At 38.8% G+C, this 17,763-nt stretch overlaps 1 pseudogene; it reads right to left on the reverse strand.

Moving 5' to 3' along the window:
* Window positions 1–2,234: 2,234 nt before the first annotated feature.
* On the reverse strand, window positions 2,235–17,254 carry LOC104424050 (annotated as a pseudogene).
* Between the last annotated feature and the right edge of the window lie 509 nt (window positions 17,255–17,763).

Below are 17,763 nucleotides of genomic sequence, written 5' to 3' on the forward strand. Positions count from 1 at the left end.
AAAGCTCCGATACAAAATTAAAAAATGCAATCTAAAAGCTTAAACTGATAATTTGAAGAATATAAACCTCATGATCAAACTTAATTGAGCCGTGTAGCTGCTATGGTAGAAAGGCAATTATCATTAGACATGTTTAGTAATATCCAAATACAGGATGAGCGGGCTGTCACTCTTAACGCAAACTATAATAAGTCGAGTGCTCGAACGATATCGTAAGTCCTAATGTCACCGGAAGAAAAACAGATGGGTAAATGACGATGCTTCTCTGCTGAAGTCAATGGAACTTACGAAGTACGACGTACAACGACCGCGAAGAACACCGTATGCATGGAGGCCTGCCATTATATTCTGCTTATAAACAATGAGAGATTTGACTTAGCACTTGGATATGAAATGAAAAGCAGAATAACGACCACCAGAGCGCACGTAAATATGCACTCTCTCTCTCTCTCTCTCTCTCTCTCTCTCTCTCTCTTCTCTAAAGCCACTTTGTTGTCGGCTTCCACGAAAGGTTGTGTTACGATAAAATAAAGGGGCGTCGTCGTCGGGACCATATTTTCCGCCATGGAAAACGAGCGCTTGGGCCATCAAGTGTCACAGCTCATGTTGGGAATGCGATGTTGATTTGATTCCTGCCCTTCAAGTCCGGCATAATCGACTTCACTAGTCATCTGAGGAAGCGTCAGTCAATCATCGCGGGAGAGATCATCCAAGCCAATGGACCACCGTCGTGCAGATTGATCAATAATACCAAAGATTCAGAACACCATTAAAACACTGATACCCCTATCCGCGAGCGACCAGAGAGTGACAGAGCCGAGGCAACGATCTTATTAAAACATAAGAACCTGCTATGGTCGGTCCGACCCATGAAAGCTAAACTGTACTTTATTAGAGCATGCCACAATCGTACAACACGGCAAATACGTAAAGACAGCAACAATTTGTCCCAAAGAGCTCCGAACTAGAGATAAGCTAGTTGCTGAATCCTCAATCTGAGTGCCAGGCTGGTTCAGTCCGATTCGTCCTCAGGAACAAAGAACCAGACCAATTATTCCCAATTTTAAAGATTTGAAACTACAAACCGGACCGATTATTCCTGCAGGAACCGCCCAGAACCAGCCAGTTGGGTCTGGTTTCCAGTTCGACCCCAAGACCGGTGCTCGCCCTTAGTTTTTACCATATGGAGTTTTTATATATTCTCGTTGGACAATAGGACTATTTGCATTTCCTTGGCATAATTCTAGTAATGAATGGCCATGATCATACCGTAAGGGCAAAAATGTGGGAACATATCTAGATGAATGATAATTGTCTAATCATACGATCAACAGCATATCTGGATCTGGGCGTGCACACAGGAGGACGAAGCTCATTTTTTATGTACTTTAATATCATGGATCGGGGAGATATCAGATCCTGCGATGATAGAATCAATCGCATCGCACAAAAGCCATGTTCCATTAGGGAATGGAGAAAGTAATAACAAATGATGGAACGTTACCGAACAAACATACTATACGTAAGAGTATTTCCCTATGTTTGAAATTTACATTCAACACTAAGAGTAACGCAGACATACTACATGTAAACATACTATACGTAAGAGTTAATCCTTATGGATAAGAAAAAAAAAATAGCCTCCTCGAATGATTTGCTTAATTTTGCATGAATCGTCCAATAGAATTTATCACATAGAAACCAACATAGTGAGAAGCCACTGCAGGTGAGTCTATAAAGTTATGTTTACAATGGAAAATACTTTACAATTAAATGGAAGTTTCACCCCAATCGAAGCAATGACGAATTCAAGAACTCTACTTGAGCGAGAGAAGAGAATTTGTAATATCTTAGAGGGGGCAAAATACACATGTCGTGTGGTAGTATTACTCAAGAAACTATCCATGCAGGCCCTTCACATAAATTTCGCAAAACATTGGAGTTTTAAGGAAGTTTTTCATAAGAAACTCTACATTTATAAACCACCGCGACCTCAATCCACTTCATCAGCAGTTCAGGAACACAATTCCACATTTATTACTGCATTGATTTGGACCAGTATGTGAAGGATATGAGCAACCATCAGTATGTTGGATTACACAAATGTACAGGTTCGTCCTTCAACAAAGTAATGGAAAGAGTACAGGATGATTACAATCATACACCTTGACTGCACCTAGAAAGATTATGAGAGAAACTCTTTTGAGCATGATGCATTGAATCCGAATGACCATTGCTTCCGAACCTTCCAGCCAAAAATTGCAGCAGCCCACCCTTCCTATGAGATCATGAGGAAAAGATCTTACCTACCTATAGTTTCATCGTACCGATCTTACATGTTCCTTTAGCAGTGACAACAATTGTTAATTTCTCAAACTATACTATTCAAATCAGCAACACAGACATACCGAAACCTGACGTGCTTTTTTGTCTTTCCCAGATCTAATCCATTTCGATCTAAAAGTAACAAGTCAAAACACGCAGCCACAGGCCAGAGCACATCATGAACTCTTATTTCCATATGATATTTCTCATTAGAGCACGGATCTTGCACACACAACATGGAACCGTGGAAGGAGGATCTGACCTCTTGGCTGGCATTAATATAAAGTGCCTTCACTAGCATGACGACCATCCTCTGCCATTTTCCCCATGTCCATCTCTTGACTGGTCTGTTGACCCCCACTACTTGAGTTGTATGGTTGAAGGTCATACTCGCTATAGGGGCAACTGAACTCGCTTGTGGCTTGTTCTTGACTTTCTAGGGCCATCATCCTGAATATCGTTGAATCCTCCTGGTCTTTGTTTGTGCCATACTCTAAGCTCTCACAACGATTATATACTCTGCTATGTGCCGGCATAATTCCTTCTTTTAAATCGCTCAAAGAAAGGTTTCCTTCCAATGCTCGAACTACCTAGTTACAAGAAACTCATTTTTATCCTCATTTGTAGAACAATTTGCATCCATCAGTCATGCCAGAAAGTGAGCTGTAGCAAATTAAGACACTGAAAATAGTGTTTTCCTTTTCTTTTTCTTGCTCAAATGAAGTGACAACCCTACAACTTTTCATTTGTAGGTGGAATAAAATCACCAAAGTGTTTTCTTTTTCTTGTTCTTGCTCAAAATGAAGTGACAACCCACAACTTGTGATTTGTAGGTGGAACAAAATCACTAAATAGAGCATATAATTATGTCTATGATGCTTGCGCTATCTGCGGGGGAGTGGGGGAAGGTTTCTCAACTAGATGATGTACCTGTGTCATTGGTGGGCGGTGTCGTGCAGAATGACGAACACAAGCAGCAGCACAAGCGATCATCCGAGTCAATTCCTTGGTATCGTAGTCCTTGTTCAATTTTGGATCAACAATGGCATCGAATTTGTCACCTTCTAATGCTTCTGTGAGCAAAGGCCTTGCCTAAAATTTCATTAGAGGATTCTATTTATATAATGGCATTCATGGTGGAAAGAGGGAAAGAGGGAAAGGATAAATAACATGAAGTGGAGGGGGTATGAATGCTCAGAGTCTTGAAATCGGTTCTTTAGCCTATTAGATAAGATCACTAACAATGATAGGCTGCAAGTAAATATGTTGTAAATAGACTACTAACCCAAACAACTAGGCTATCCTCATCAAAGGTTCGAGTTCTATTCACTGGACAACGTCCAGTTATCAACTCTAGAAGCACTACGCCAAAAGAAAAGACATCTGATTTCTCAGTGAGATACCCACTTGAGGCATACTCTGGAGCCAGGTAGCTGCACTAGGTAGACTAAAATTAGCAAAAGATGATACAACCAATATATGCTTAGAGAGGAAATAAATAAACTCAACCATCATTGGTGTTGAGAATATATCTTGAGTTGTAACCCATAAAGGAAACCTAATCCAAGTAGATTTCTTAGTCTAAGTAAATTTCCTAGTCTGAGTGAGTTTTCTAATTTTAGTCAATTGAAGGGGATTTGCTACTTTTGATGTGTGTGTGCGCGTACGCGCTCACGCGAGTTTTGGTTTTAGCACACTAGACTAAATAGAGGAGCTTTTGGCCACAACAATCAATTATACGGAATGCTCACGAATTACATCCTGAATAAATTGCAAGTATTGTGAAACCAATAAATCTTTTTCGTCTAATTTGTATATTCTTTTGTGAGATTGAGAGACTCTTTTGTGAGAAATTATGTCGGCTAACACTATACGAGCTATTGGATGTAATTGAGGGATAGGTTCCATTGAGAGTATTTGAGTGACTTAAGCATGGTTGTAATCTCTATTATATTGCTTCAACTATGGTCAAATGTTGTTATATTCTTCCCTTAAAATTGGTCCCATTGACCAAAATAGGTAAATCTGGTTTCTGTTTATTCCATTATTGCATTTATTATTATGTTTGATCGCTTGTTTTTCGTAACAATTGGTATCAAAGCTAGGTTTGAATGAGTTGAAGTAAATAGATGACAACTGAAGAAGGAAAAGTAAAAATCAATAGATTTGATGCGAATGATTTTGGTTTTTGAAAAATGCAATTGAGGATTACTTGTATCAAAGGAATCTACTCATCTTCCTTTATGGGGAGGTGAAGCAAACTAATTGCCATTTGCTAGAAAGACAAACATTGGCTATTATTCAGCTAACATGAGCACATAATATTGCATTTAATATTGTGAAAGAGAAAACCACGGAAAAATTGATTAATGCCCTCTCAAACATTTACGGAAGCCCTTTGCGATCAACAATGTCCACTTGATGCAATATCCATTACACTTAAAAATAGACAAATGTGCGTCAATTGTCAAGCATGTGGTTGCTAGTCAATTGAATCTGGTTGAAATTGACTTTAATGATGGGGTATGTGTTTTAATTCTATTATCCTCATTGCTCGATAGTTAAAGTACTATTGTTATTGCCATTAGTAATTCATCTAGGTCAAGAAACTTAATGTTTGATGAGATTCGCAATTTGATTCTAAATGAAGACATCCATAAAAGAGAATCAATTGAACCTCTCTATCTGCTAGTATAGTAAGTCAACGTATAGGAAGAACTCATATTCATGTTAGCATGAATAACGTGAACCTGAATAGACGAAGTCAGTTTAGAATTGTTGTATTGGCTGTTGGAATTGTGGCAAGAGAGGGTATCTTAAAAAGGATTGCCTTAAGCCAAAGTGTTGGATAAAACATCTTCAAGTGATTGTGATGATGCCCAAACTATCCTTAGTATATTAGTTATTATGTCGTTTGCAGATATTTGGATTAAAGGACTACGTAACATCCATGGTGTCATCTATTGGAAAGAAGTTTGCAAACGTCCTATAATTAGAAACAACACTAGTCAATCAAAAAGATCAAATACTGATGATGTTTATGTCGAAGTAGTAAAGATCAGGTTGATGGTAATGTGACAACAAAGTACGTCAGTTGATGTTTGTTGGGTCAATTAAAGAGCCATTGAAAGATCTAGATTCACACAGCGGTAAAATCAGAATAAAGCATGTAGCCGCCCATTTCATAAAGTATTCGACCTGGTTTAACGACAGCTACCCAATATTCGGGAGATCCTTTACACGAACCCATACATGTTTCCGTAGGTCTTACCGTAACTGGTTTGTCTGGAAATATACATACCCATACGAGAGTAGCAGAAAATATAGCCAGAAAGGTTATTTCAATAGCGGCGTCCAAAATGCCTATACGAACTCAATTTATTATTTCGGGATAGGAACGTAGAACCAAAGAAAAGAAGTCCTGGGGATAAAAAAAAATTGCAGGTTTCTTTTTGACAAACAATATATATATATATATATTTTTTATATATTTTTTACTTCGCCCTTTGGATTAACATTGAAAGAACAGATTCAAAAATGATATGATTCAACCTCAAAGCCATTTGAATGTAGCGGACAACAGCGGGGCCCGAGAATTAATGTGTATTAGAATCATAGGAGCTAGTAATCGCCGATATGCTCATATCGGTGACATTATTGTTGCTGTGATCAAGGAAGCATTACCAAGCACACCTCTAGAAAGATCAGAGGTGATCAGAGCTATAATTGTACGTACTTGTAAAGAACTTAAACGTGACAACGGTATGATAATACGATATGATGATAATGCTACAGCTGTGATTGATCAAGAAGGAAATCCAAAAGGAACTCGAGTTTTTGGTGCGATTGCCCGAGAATTGAGATAGTTAAATTTCACTAAAATAGTTTCATTAGCACCTGAGGTATTATAGGATGAGATCATATGTAATATAGTTATATTATACATAGTATTTGGATGAAATAGAGTAATTAGTGGATTAGGTTGTATCGGATGCATATCCCTTTATTTAATAACAAAAATATAAAAATGAAAAAATAAATAAAAAATAGCATGTTGATTATATCAAAAATGGGAGGCAACCAAAATTTTTAGTTTATCATGGGTAGGGACACTATTGCTGACATAATAACCTCTATACGAAATGCTGATATGAATAGAAAATGGACGATTCAAATAGCATCCACTAACATCACGAAAAACATTGTTAAAATACTTTTAAGAGAAGGTTTTATCAAAAATGTGAGGAAGCATCAGGAAAACAACAAATATTTTTTGGTTTTAACCCTACGACATAGAAGGAATAGGAAAGGACCCTATCGAACTATTTTAAATTTAAAAGGTATCAGTAGGCCTGGCCTACGAATCTATTCGAACTATCAACGAATTCCTAGAATTTTAGGCAGGATGGGGATTGTAATTCTTTCTACTTCTTGAGGTATAATGACAGACCGAGAGGCTCGACTAGAAGGAATCGGCGGAGAAATTTTGTGTTATATTTGGTAATCTTTCTGTTCTGATATCCGAATTGGATCCGGAATTTGCTATTTGTCAAAAGAAAAAAGGGTGGGTTAGTGTTGACACCTAAATTTTGATGATTTAGTTTATTTATTTATTGCATAGGAAATTATGGGTTAATTTTATTAATTGCATAGCATATAGATTTAGATTGCATTTATTTTGTTATTTGCATTTTTTTTGCATTTTATTGGACTGGTGGCGGATGAGTTTGAATTAGATGGATCACGCCCACGAAGCGAGTAGGTTGACCTAAGCCCGTGTTTGTTTAATAATTAAAAATTATCTCATGAGAATATAATATTTTACAATTTTTCCGAGATATGAATCTTTTTTGAATAGGGTAGATGGGTAAAAAAAATATTGCGATTTGGCTTTGAAAGATTTGGATTTAGAAAAAAATTTATCTTAAGCTCGAATCCTTATCAATAAGGGATGAATTTTGTGGAAAATATTGCAAATGTTGATTCGAGGAAGAATTTGAAAATCCAATTCCTTCCCTATAAAAGGCCATCCGCGTATAAGCGCAAAAAGGGGGCTTCTTTGGAAAAACTGTAGAAAAAGGAAAAGTCAGAACGTGTGAGAGAGAGAGAGAGAGAGAGAAAAGGTAAAAGTAAAAAGCAGAGGTGAGGGGACGTTTACTGTTCATCGTCTCCCTCACACTCGCCGCTCTGCTTTGCCCTCCATCTCCCAGACCCGATTCCGCCTCCTATTTTGCTGCCGACGACCCCGCGTTTGCCTCCCGCCGAGCACCGGTCTGTGTCTATTCCTCCCCCGCCTCCGATCAAGTGACCTGGACCGCAAGCCGGGAGGACCCGCGACGCCGATTCACCCAACGCCGCCCAGGCACGCGGAGGTGCAGACGACTGGATCGGAATCGGGCGCCTCGTCGTTTAACCCGACGACCTGCGACGTTCCACCCTCCGCGCGAGCTCGAGCCGTGCTACAACCGAGCCTCGCCGCGCCTTCCCGCGCCGACGTAGCCGCCGGTCTCCGTCCACGAGCCCCGACGACCCGCGCCACCGCGACGCCGAGCCTCGCCGCGCCTCCTTCGCGAGCAACCCGCGACGCCTCGCCGACGCCGCTCCTGCCCCTCGCCACTTGCCCGTGATTGCCTAGCAACTGCTCCGCCTCCGATCAGTGACCCATATTGAAGCCAGGCGGACCCGCATCACCTCTGCTTCGCCTTCGAAGCTGCTGCCGTTGCCGATTCGATTGCCGGCCTTGCTCCAAGTTCTCTGCTCGTGCTCTGCCGTCTGCTACCACCGGAATTCACCTCCGTCGGAGTTCCCCTGCCGGACCGACGACAATTGCCTTTGGAGACCCACGGTCACACGTGGGAAAGGAAAGAAGAAAAAAAAGGGAAAAGTGAATTAGGTAGATTTTTTATTTAAAAATTATTGCTCATCCGGTTATAGGCTTTTTATTTTCCTTTATATCTGGTTTTGTTTATTGTTCTTCTTAAATGTTTGATTGAGATTCCAACATGAAAGTGCCCCTCAAGCTAGGGATTGATAGTCCGATTTTCGCGCCCGAAATCTGACTCGCAATCCCTTATAAAAATCGACAATTCAATCTCAAGCCCGAGATTTGATTCGCGATTTAAAATTAAAATTGGTCAACCCGATCTCATGCGCGAGATATGGTTCGCCAATTTTTGGATATCAATATTGTCTTGCTTGATTTGATATCGTGTGTTGGGATAAATTTTATTTTCATAAGAGGAAAAAATCAAAAAAATTCAAATTAGAATTAAGTATGTTTTAGAATATTCTTAGTCTTAGGGTTAAAATCACAATCTGATTTTAAATTTTTAAATAAGAAAAATCAAAAAGAAAAATCCGAATAAGAATTAGGTTTGTTTTTGTTATCTTGCATGTTAGGATTGCAATCTTGTTATGAATTTTTAAATAAAAAATCCAAAAAAAAAAGAAAGTGCATTCATTTAGGTTGTTAGTTTTTATTTGAATTGCATGTTTAATTAAGTGTTAGTTTTAATTTCGAATTTCTTAAAGAAAAACACAAAAAGATCATTGTGCATATTAGATTAGAGTTGCACGTTTCATTTTAAATTTAGATCATCTTTTTTAGAATAAATTGCATTTTAAATTTAGATAATGTCTTAGTTTAAATTAGGATTTAATATGACTTAATTCCTAGTTTAAATTAGATAGAATCTTAATCTAGCTAGATCATTTCAAATTTCATAAAATTTGTCTTAGGATAAATTAGTTGCAATTTTTAGGATAGATTGCATTTTTTTTTAAAAAATGTCATTTGCATGTCATATAGATTTAGGTTCATACAATGCACGTCATTTAGTGATTTTTGTTAGGGCCATTTAATTAGAAATTGTCAATTGTTAGATTAATTTAGATTGCATATTTAAATGTTGCATTTCTTTAATTTCGAATCTCATGGAAAATAAAAAAATTATTTAGAATAAATCATCTCATGCTTAGGATAGACTACATGCTTAGTTATGTCATATTGCTTAGGTCATATAACTAAGTCATGTTGACATGTCATATCATTTCATGTTAAATTAGTGGCATGCATTGCATATTGCATGATTTTCATTAATTAAGTGAAAACAAAACAAAAATTGCGTGTTAATTAGAAATCATATTTATGACTGCTGATGTGAATTCTAAACTAACAACGCAGATGCTTTCGTTGCTACGAGGTAAGTCCTGCAATTTATTCATTGCTTTCTTGGATGTTAAATTGGTGGTTTGCGCATCCGCATGATCACCTCACATGTTAGAATTTAAAATCAATTCAAGCTGCCTGCAAAAACATTTTGAAATTAAAAGAATGGTACCGAAAGGGCATTAGAGAAATCTAGTGTAACCAAGTCCCGTACCCATAATCTCTGGTTCGTAGAAGTAAAGTAAATCTCCCATTACTTTACTTGGGTTTCTAATCGACCCACCAAAAATAGATTAGTGGCGACTCCTAATTAAAAATCATTTGCATGTTATAAACTTGAACCTAAGTCGCGAATTGGTATGGGCTTGGGAGAGCCCGAGTTAAGTTTAGGCTTAACAATCCATTAGCCAAACCATAGGTGGTTCACCCCTCGAAAAAAATTGGTCGCGACAGTTAGTTGATATCATTCCTACTACATTAGGTGATACTTCTAGGGCTTTTACCTAGAATGAAAAAACAAAAAAATGGATTCAGGAAGGTTTAATTAATGAATCACTTCTCCTTCTCAATGGTATGTATGCTCAGGGTTTTTCGATAATGAAGATCTAATTCTAGGTTATGTTTCATGAAGGATCCGACGGAGTTTTACACGTATACTATGGGGGGAGAGGGGCAAAATTGAAGTAAGTCGTTATGATTCAAGCAAAGGGTGTATAATTTATAGATGCCACAACAAGGATTCGAATGATTAAGTTGTTTTTTCAACTTCAGCATTCCCTTCATGGGGATACAATTTGAGGTTCAACATTTCAATAAACTTATTTTCTTCCAATAAATAGAGTCAGAATTAAGTTAAGGAACGACAACTATGAAAATAAGGGCCTTCGTTCGTAAAATTTGTGAAAAATGTTGACTGATCCGTAGAAGAGGACGAATTATAGTAATTTGTTCTAATCCGAGACATAAACAAAGACAAGGATAATCTTTTGAAAAGGGGCTCTCTAACGTAAAGGACCCAATGAAAAAAATAGGATATGTTTTGACATGAAATGGATATATCCATATATCTCGAATTTTTATTTATGAGAAGATAAAGTATGGCAAAATCTATACCAAGAACTGGTTCACGTAGGAATGCCTGTAGTGGTTCACGTAAAAGTACACGTAGAATACCAAAGGGAGTTATTCATGTTCAAGCAGGTTTCAACAATACCATTGTGACTGTTACAGATGTACGGGGTCGGGTAATTTCTTGGTCCTCCGCCGGTATTTGTGGATTCAATGGTACAAGAAGGGGGACACCATTTGCTGCTCAAACCGCAGCAGGAAATGCTATTCGGACAGTAGTAGATCAAGGTATGCAACAAGCATAAGTCATGATAAAAGGTCCTGGTCTCGGAAGAGATGCAGCATTAAGAGCTATTCATAGAAGTGGTATACTATTAAGTTTCGTACGTGATGTAACCCCTATGCCACATAATGGCTGTAGACCTCCTAAAAAAAGACGTGTGTAGAAATCAAAATGAAAGAGATTTCAAGAGAAATAAACAATTCAATGATCTGATCAAATAATATTATTATGGTTCGAGAGAAAGTAAGAGTATCTACTCGGACACTACAGTGGAAGTGTGTTGAATTAAGAGCAGACAGCAAGTGTCTTTATTATGGACGCTTTATTCTATCTCCCCTTATGAAAGGGCAAGCCGATACAATAGGCATTGCGATGCGAAGAGCTTTGCTTGGTGAAATAGAAGGAACATGTATCACCCATGCAAAATTTGAAAAAATACCACATGAATATTCTACCATAGTAGGTATTCAAGAATCAGTACATGAAATTTTAATGAATTTGAAAGAAATTGTATTGAGAAGTAATCTATATGGAACTCGCAACGCGTCTATTTGTGTCAAGGGTCCTGGATGTGTAAGTGCTCAAGACATCATCTTACCAACAGAGTAGCTAAAATGCCTAACAGGTCAATCAAAGACCATAGTGAGAAGATAGCAGCAGTTGCTATTTTTGGTTAGTATGCAGAATTCCCAGGAAAGAAATTGTATGAGTAGTATCTTCCTAGACAGCAGCTCAACGGAAAACTCTCCAACGGTCACCTACATTTCTAAACCAATATCAACGGATAAATTGAGGAAGAGTATAAAAGAAAAGGACTTGAGGAACCAAAAGAGGGTGTGACACATAAAAAATCAAGTAGCTTACGTACTGTTGGTCTTAGCTGAAAGCTTTCTATTAAATTGTTTTGTTTGTCATATTATTTGACAATTGGGGAGAAGTACACTATCAGTGTCATAAGTTGTGTATGGCGCTCACTTTGGTGCCAAAAGTTTCTGTCGGATCACTTAAGTGCCAAATTGGAGGAAAAACGATCACTTTGGTGCCACCGGCGAGAAATTCCGACCAAAATGATTACGTGGCTTTATATTTAAAAAAAAAAAATCGATAAACCCTTTAAATGACGTCGTTTTCTGTCCTACTTAAGAAAACGACGTCGTTTTGCTGTCCTATGTGGATGGCTTAGGAAAAACGACGCCGTATAGCTCATTTGTGATTGAAATTAGGGTTTTTTTGTTCATCCTCGCCGACCTAGCTTGCTCGGCCACCGTCGCTTGGCCACCGTGCTTGGCCACCGTCGCTCGGCCACCGTGCTCGGCCACCGTCGCTCGGCCACCGTGCTCGGCCACCGTCGCTCGGCCACCGTGCTCGGCCACCATTGCTCGGCCAAGAAGTGATGGGAAAATAGGAGGTGAGGGCGGAGGAGGAGGAGGAAGAAGGGGGGTTGAAGGTGCAGAGAGAGAGAGAGAGAGAAGACGAGGAGTGCGAGGGAAACAAGGATGGCGCAGATGGAGATGATGGATTGGGCTTTGCTCAGAGAGTGGCTGGTGCTGGTGTTGTTCTTCGGGGAAGAAGACGACACCGCCATGGCTTCTCTCTCTCTCTCTGTGCTGGTGTTTTTCTTCGGAGAAGAAGATGACGCCGCCATGGCTTCTCTCTCTCTGTGTGCTGGTGTTGTTCTTCTCAACGCCGCCATGGCTTCTCTCTCTCTCTCTCTCTCTCTCTCTCTCTCTCTCTCTCTCTCTCTCTCTCTCTCGATTTGGGGATTTAGGGTTTCGACTTGGGGTTTAAGACGCCAAACAATGTCGTTTGGTGGTTTACATGCTGACTGGACTCTCCGGCGAGCCACATCAATATAAGAAATTAATAAAAAAAAGGCCACATCGGATTTCCGGCCGATCAGATTGGCGTTGACACCAAAGTGAGCATTTTTCAAATTTTTTGGCACTTAAGTGATCCGACAGAAACTTTTGGCACCAAAGTGAGCGCCGTACACAACTTATGGCACTGATAGTGTACTTCTCCTTGACAATTGTGCTACAGATTAAGTATATAAGTGTATGAGCAACAACTAAGTCTAGATAGCGTGATCTATCACATGCAAGATCAATGCTAACCGATTGTAACTTTCCAACCCATCTTGATATTGTTTGTCTGAAGAGTGGACGTAAGCTTGAGGATAAAGCCGAACCATTATAACTTTCTATGTCCCACTATTTTTCATCTTCTTACATACTTTGACATACAGTTAGTGAGTGTTTGCTTAAACATCAAGTCGAGGTGATCTTTACTTGAGAATTAGCTAATTTTAGCAAAAGATCATCAAAATTTGAAAATAACCTATTCATCCCCCTCTAGGTTGTATCGTTAGCCTCAACACAAAGAACGAGAATGTTAAAGGAATTAGAATCAAGCCTACTAACGATATTGTTGCAATAGCTTATAATAACTCGAATAGTGCAAATTATGTCATGATTGTCACCGAGATTTATCATTTGATGGGTATGTTATGGATTCTAGTTGCTCATTCCATGCTACATGAAACATGAACTGGTTTACTTCTTAGCGATGCGTAGACGTTAAGGAATAATGCTAAGTGTGATGTTGTGAGTCTTGGCATTGCTAGAATAAGAATTTATTTGAGTGAGACGCGTCCAAAATTGAAGCAAAAACCCATTCTTTTGCATGCCCTAAATTTACCTAAGTGTCAATGTACTTCAGAAAATGTAGTTTTTGAAGGTTGTTCAAGGTGCTTTGGTAATAATAAAAGGAATAAAGCACTACGGCCTATACGAAATCAAGAGGAGACAGTAATGCGTTGGATGCATTTGTTCGAGATTACGAATAGTGCCATATGCGTTGAAAGAACACTACAAAGAGAAGCTTAAAGGTTTTGAGTAAAAGAAATTTGATATGTGGTTATGTAGCTAAGAGACTAAATGTATGTAGGTGTTATGGCTTAGGCAATTAGCAAAAAGCACAGTTCGGTATGACTGTGGAGAAACCATAGAGATTGCCAAATTAATTCATTCAAATGTGTGCAAGCCGTTGCAGTTTCCTTTTAGAAAGAGTACCAATTTATATTGACAATTGTGGATGACTAATCGAGGAAGATCTAAATGTTTGTGCTGAGATAAAAGTTGGATATTATTATCCAAGTCAAAGGTTAAGAGCTCTAAGTGAAACAGGGACTAGTAAGGGCGATTAGTTATATGCAGACTGATAGTGGCATGGAGTTTTACTCGTAACAGTTAAACGAATTATGCATGAAAGAAGGCACAGTGAGACACTGTATTAGTGTGAATGAACAACAACAGGTTGTAGAGTTAACGAATAGAAATTCCTAGCGAATGCACTTAATTCGGCAAACTATTTCGTAAATAGATTTCATCAACTACTATTTCATACTAGGCTCCCAAAAAGGTGTGGTCAAGTAACATTATTGATTATTTTGTTTTTAGAATATTTTTATGTTCAATTGAGTGATAGTAAGATTGATAACATGACAAGAAAGTACATATTCCTAGGCTATTTATAAGGTGAGTGCGACTATCCCCAAAATTAGATTCACTTATTGTTGACAAAGAAATTATATTTGACGATATCTAATACCACTAGGTATGAGAAATCGTGGCAGTATTTATATGAATTTGGATGATGTTTAACTCAAGGTAGATTTGCAACCAGAAACTTTTGAGCTAGCAAGTACTTGTGCGAATGAGGCGAAGCTTGTAGAGGCTACGATTGTTGTAGTTGCTGAGTTTGACAAGTTGTATGTTCGATCTCCTAACATATATATAAATACAACTGTGGTTTTGTTTTATTTGTGGTTGAGGATATGTCAAAATGTTCTTGTGGAATAATTAAAGTTGTAGATAGAGCTAGCGTCTTGATGAGGTCATTGAATGAAGCTCAAGCGTGGCTCAGGCTCAGAAGATGCCTGTGATCGATGAGCCCATGATTGGTTGTGGTAGAGTAACGATGGTCAATTTCCATCAAAGTGGTTCTGATTTAGCTCGAGTCTCAAGCAAATATGGATATTGTTGAGAATAAGTCACAAGTTTGAGTGTATACATAAAATTTGTTTGAAGTAGTCTCTTAATTTATGTAGGTTTCCTGGTCTGAGTTTTTCTAGCTTGAGTAGGTTTCCTAGTTTGAGTCGGTTAAAAGGGGTTTTCTAGGTTGGATTCAAATATATATGTAGATTTTGGCTTTAGCACGCCATAATAATCAATTGCATAGCGTACTTGTGAATTACATCCTAAAGAAATTGCAAGTGTTGTGAAGTCAATATATCTTAAGGTAAGATTTGTGATTCCTTTGTGAGATTGAGATGATGTTTTTTTCGAGGGTGCTTGAGTGACTCAAGTATACTTGTAATTATTGTTATATCACTTGTTTTATAGTGGAATTCTATCATGCTCTCCCTAGAGAGTAGGTCCCGCCAACCGATCTGAACCATGTAAAGTCAATATCTGATTTATTTACTTATTCTAATTATTATTCTGTTCAAATCACTTGTTTCTTTTCTTTTCTTTTCAAAGAATTAGTACCAATTTTGATGAACTATATGCAAAACAGCCTTACCCAAAAGTTCCCATTACTCGGGTAGATACATGAGTATCTGCATCAGAAGCAAACTTTGCAAGTCCAAAATCCGCAACCTGTCAATATGTTGGCTTTTACAATTCACATCCAAATAGCTTCAGACTAATATATTAGATTATGTATTAAAAATTCATCACAACTTCAAAAATAGCTGCAAGACGAAAAGCCTATTATTTAGTTCTCCATATGATATCATCAAGAAACCCACTTTTGCAGCCTAAAGATCTTTAAGCTTCGGCTTATACAGAGGATGTTGGAGGGATGCAAATTGCTTTTTGAGATATGAAGTAAATCACTAGCTTGAGGAGCTAACCGAATAATGTGATAGTGAATTTCATAAATAGCCTAGATGACAGATATTATCATGTAATGACTAAACGGTTGTGCATCATACCTTTGCCTCAAAATTGGATTCCAAAAGAATATTAGCAGCCTTGATGTCACGGTGAATGATTCTTGGATTACCTAAGAACTGAATCCAAATATAGATAAACTGCAAAACTTATCAAAATAATAAGGTTTAAAAGAGCAATCTTACATTCCTCATGGAGGTACGCCAACCCTTTTGCAGAACCTAAAGCAATTTTCATCCTTATAGGCCAAGTCAAAGTTGGCTGATCCTTTCCTGCAATAATATTTGCCAGTCATAACAACGATTGTGTTCTCGATCAGCTTTTGAGCTCCAAAATAATATTGCGTCTTACGTTGCCTACGGATGCGTTCCGCAGTGGAGATCAAGTTAGCTTATTCTCATGGGATTTCACCCAAAATCACCTGACTTTTATCCCCTTTTTTCTAATTTTTAGTGGATTTTTGCCACACACCTAGGAAAGGCTAGGTGGTTGTCGTTGTCATTGACAACAACATTCGAAAACAATGATAACAATTTGATTAATCGAAAATGAAAAAAATCCCAGTGTATTGCCAATTTTTTAGATAAGCGGCTTTGTTATATAAGTCCCTTGTTCCAGAATGGAGGGAGCATATAATCGAGTCCACTATTCAAGCAGCACTTTAAAAAGACATTAACCATAGAATATCAAAGTTGATAGTAGTTAGAATCCATACATACCGACAAAAGTTCAAGTCTAAATTTGGAAAAAGGGTAACAGAGAGAGAAGGTGATCGATGTTGGAAAAAGGGTATCAAAGTTCAAATATGATGAAAGATGTACATGTATTCCTCTGAAGTCATACTCACCGTGCAAATGAAATTCCAACGTGCTATTTGGAACAAACTCATATACCAGAATTCTATGAGCACCAGAAATGCAGTGACCAACGAGAGAAACAAGGTGTCTGTGATGGATGCGACTGATGATCTCGATCTCTGCTTGAAGATCTCGATCTCAGCTTGAAATTCCCTCTCCCCTTGTCTGCTTCCAGCTTTTAACTGTTTGATTGCGACTACTTTCCCGCTCGAAAGCACTCCTTTATGGACGTGACCAAAACCACCTTGGCCAAGTAAATTGAGATTGGAGAAATCATCTGTTGCTATCTTTATCTCCTTGTACGTGAATTTGTTCTGTGAAAAGCCTAATTCCATGCCTGGAGATGGTCCGGAAAAAGGTCTTACTAAACACATTATTGTTATCGAGAATGGCTCAGAAGGAGTCGGACCTTGGTAACTCGACACAATAAAATTACGAAGAATTTACAAACTTTGAGACCCGCATTCAAGGATAAAAATCTCACCGTTAGGCCCCTGTGGAGGGTAACTCCCCAACTCAAGCCGCCTCCTCTTCCTTCGATATAGAATCACGAATATGCACACCCCAACCAGCACAGTGAGCCCCCCAATCCCAATCCCCACTATTAGCGCCAGCTTCCATGGTGGCAACGGTGGAGGAGAGATGGAGTTGGTCGATGAAGTGGGAGAGTTCGACGACGGGGCATCGCCGGTGGGAGGCTTCGGACTCGGCAATGGGAAAGGACTCGCTGTCGGGGGAGGTCCTCCTATGATCGGCGGTGGGGGTGGACTTGCCGTTGGGGGAGGTCCTCCCACGATCGGCGGTGGGGGAGGACCCGCCGTTGGGTGAGGAGGAGAAGGGGAACAATTTACGGTGTTGGTATTCACCGGCCGCCGAACGCAATTTGCCATGAGAGGCCCACGAGTTCGATGCGGACGACGTCGCTCGGAGTGGAATGAAAATTGGTTTCAGGTATTTTGGGGGAAGTTTTGGACGGACGTGTTTCGAGTGGATGAGCGCGAGCGCTGGAAGGAGCATGCCATATATATATATAGAAAGAATATCTTCTATAAGTTTTCGTATTTTTACAAAAATCAAATTGTAGGAATCGTATGATTTAATTTT

This window comes from Eucalyptus grandis, chromosome 10 (assembly GCF_016545825.1).
Source record: "Eucalyptus grandis isolate ANBG69807.140 chromosome 10, ASM1654582v1, whole genome shotgun sequence".
NCBI classification, from domain to species: domain Eukaryota; kingdom Viridiplantae; phylum Streptophyta; class Magnoliopsida; order Myrtales; family Myrtaceae; genus Eucalyptus; species Eucalyptus grandis.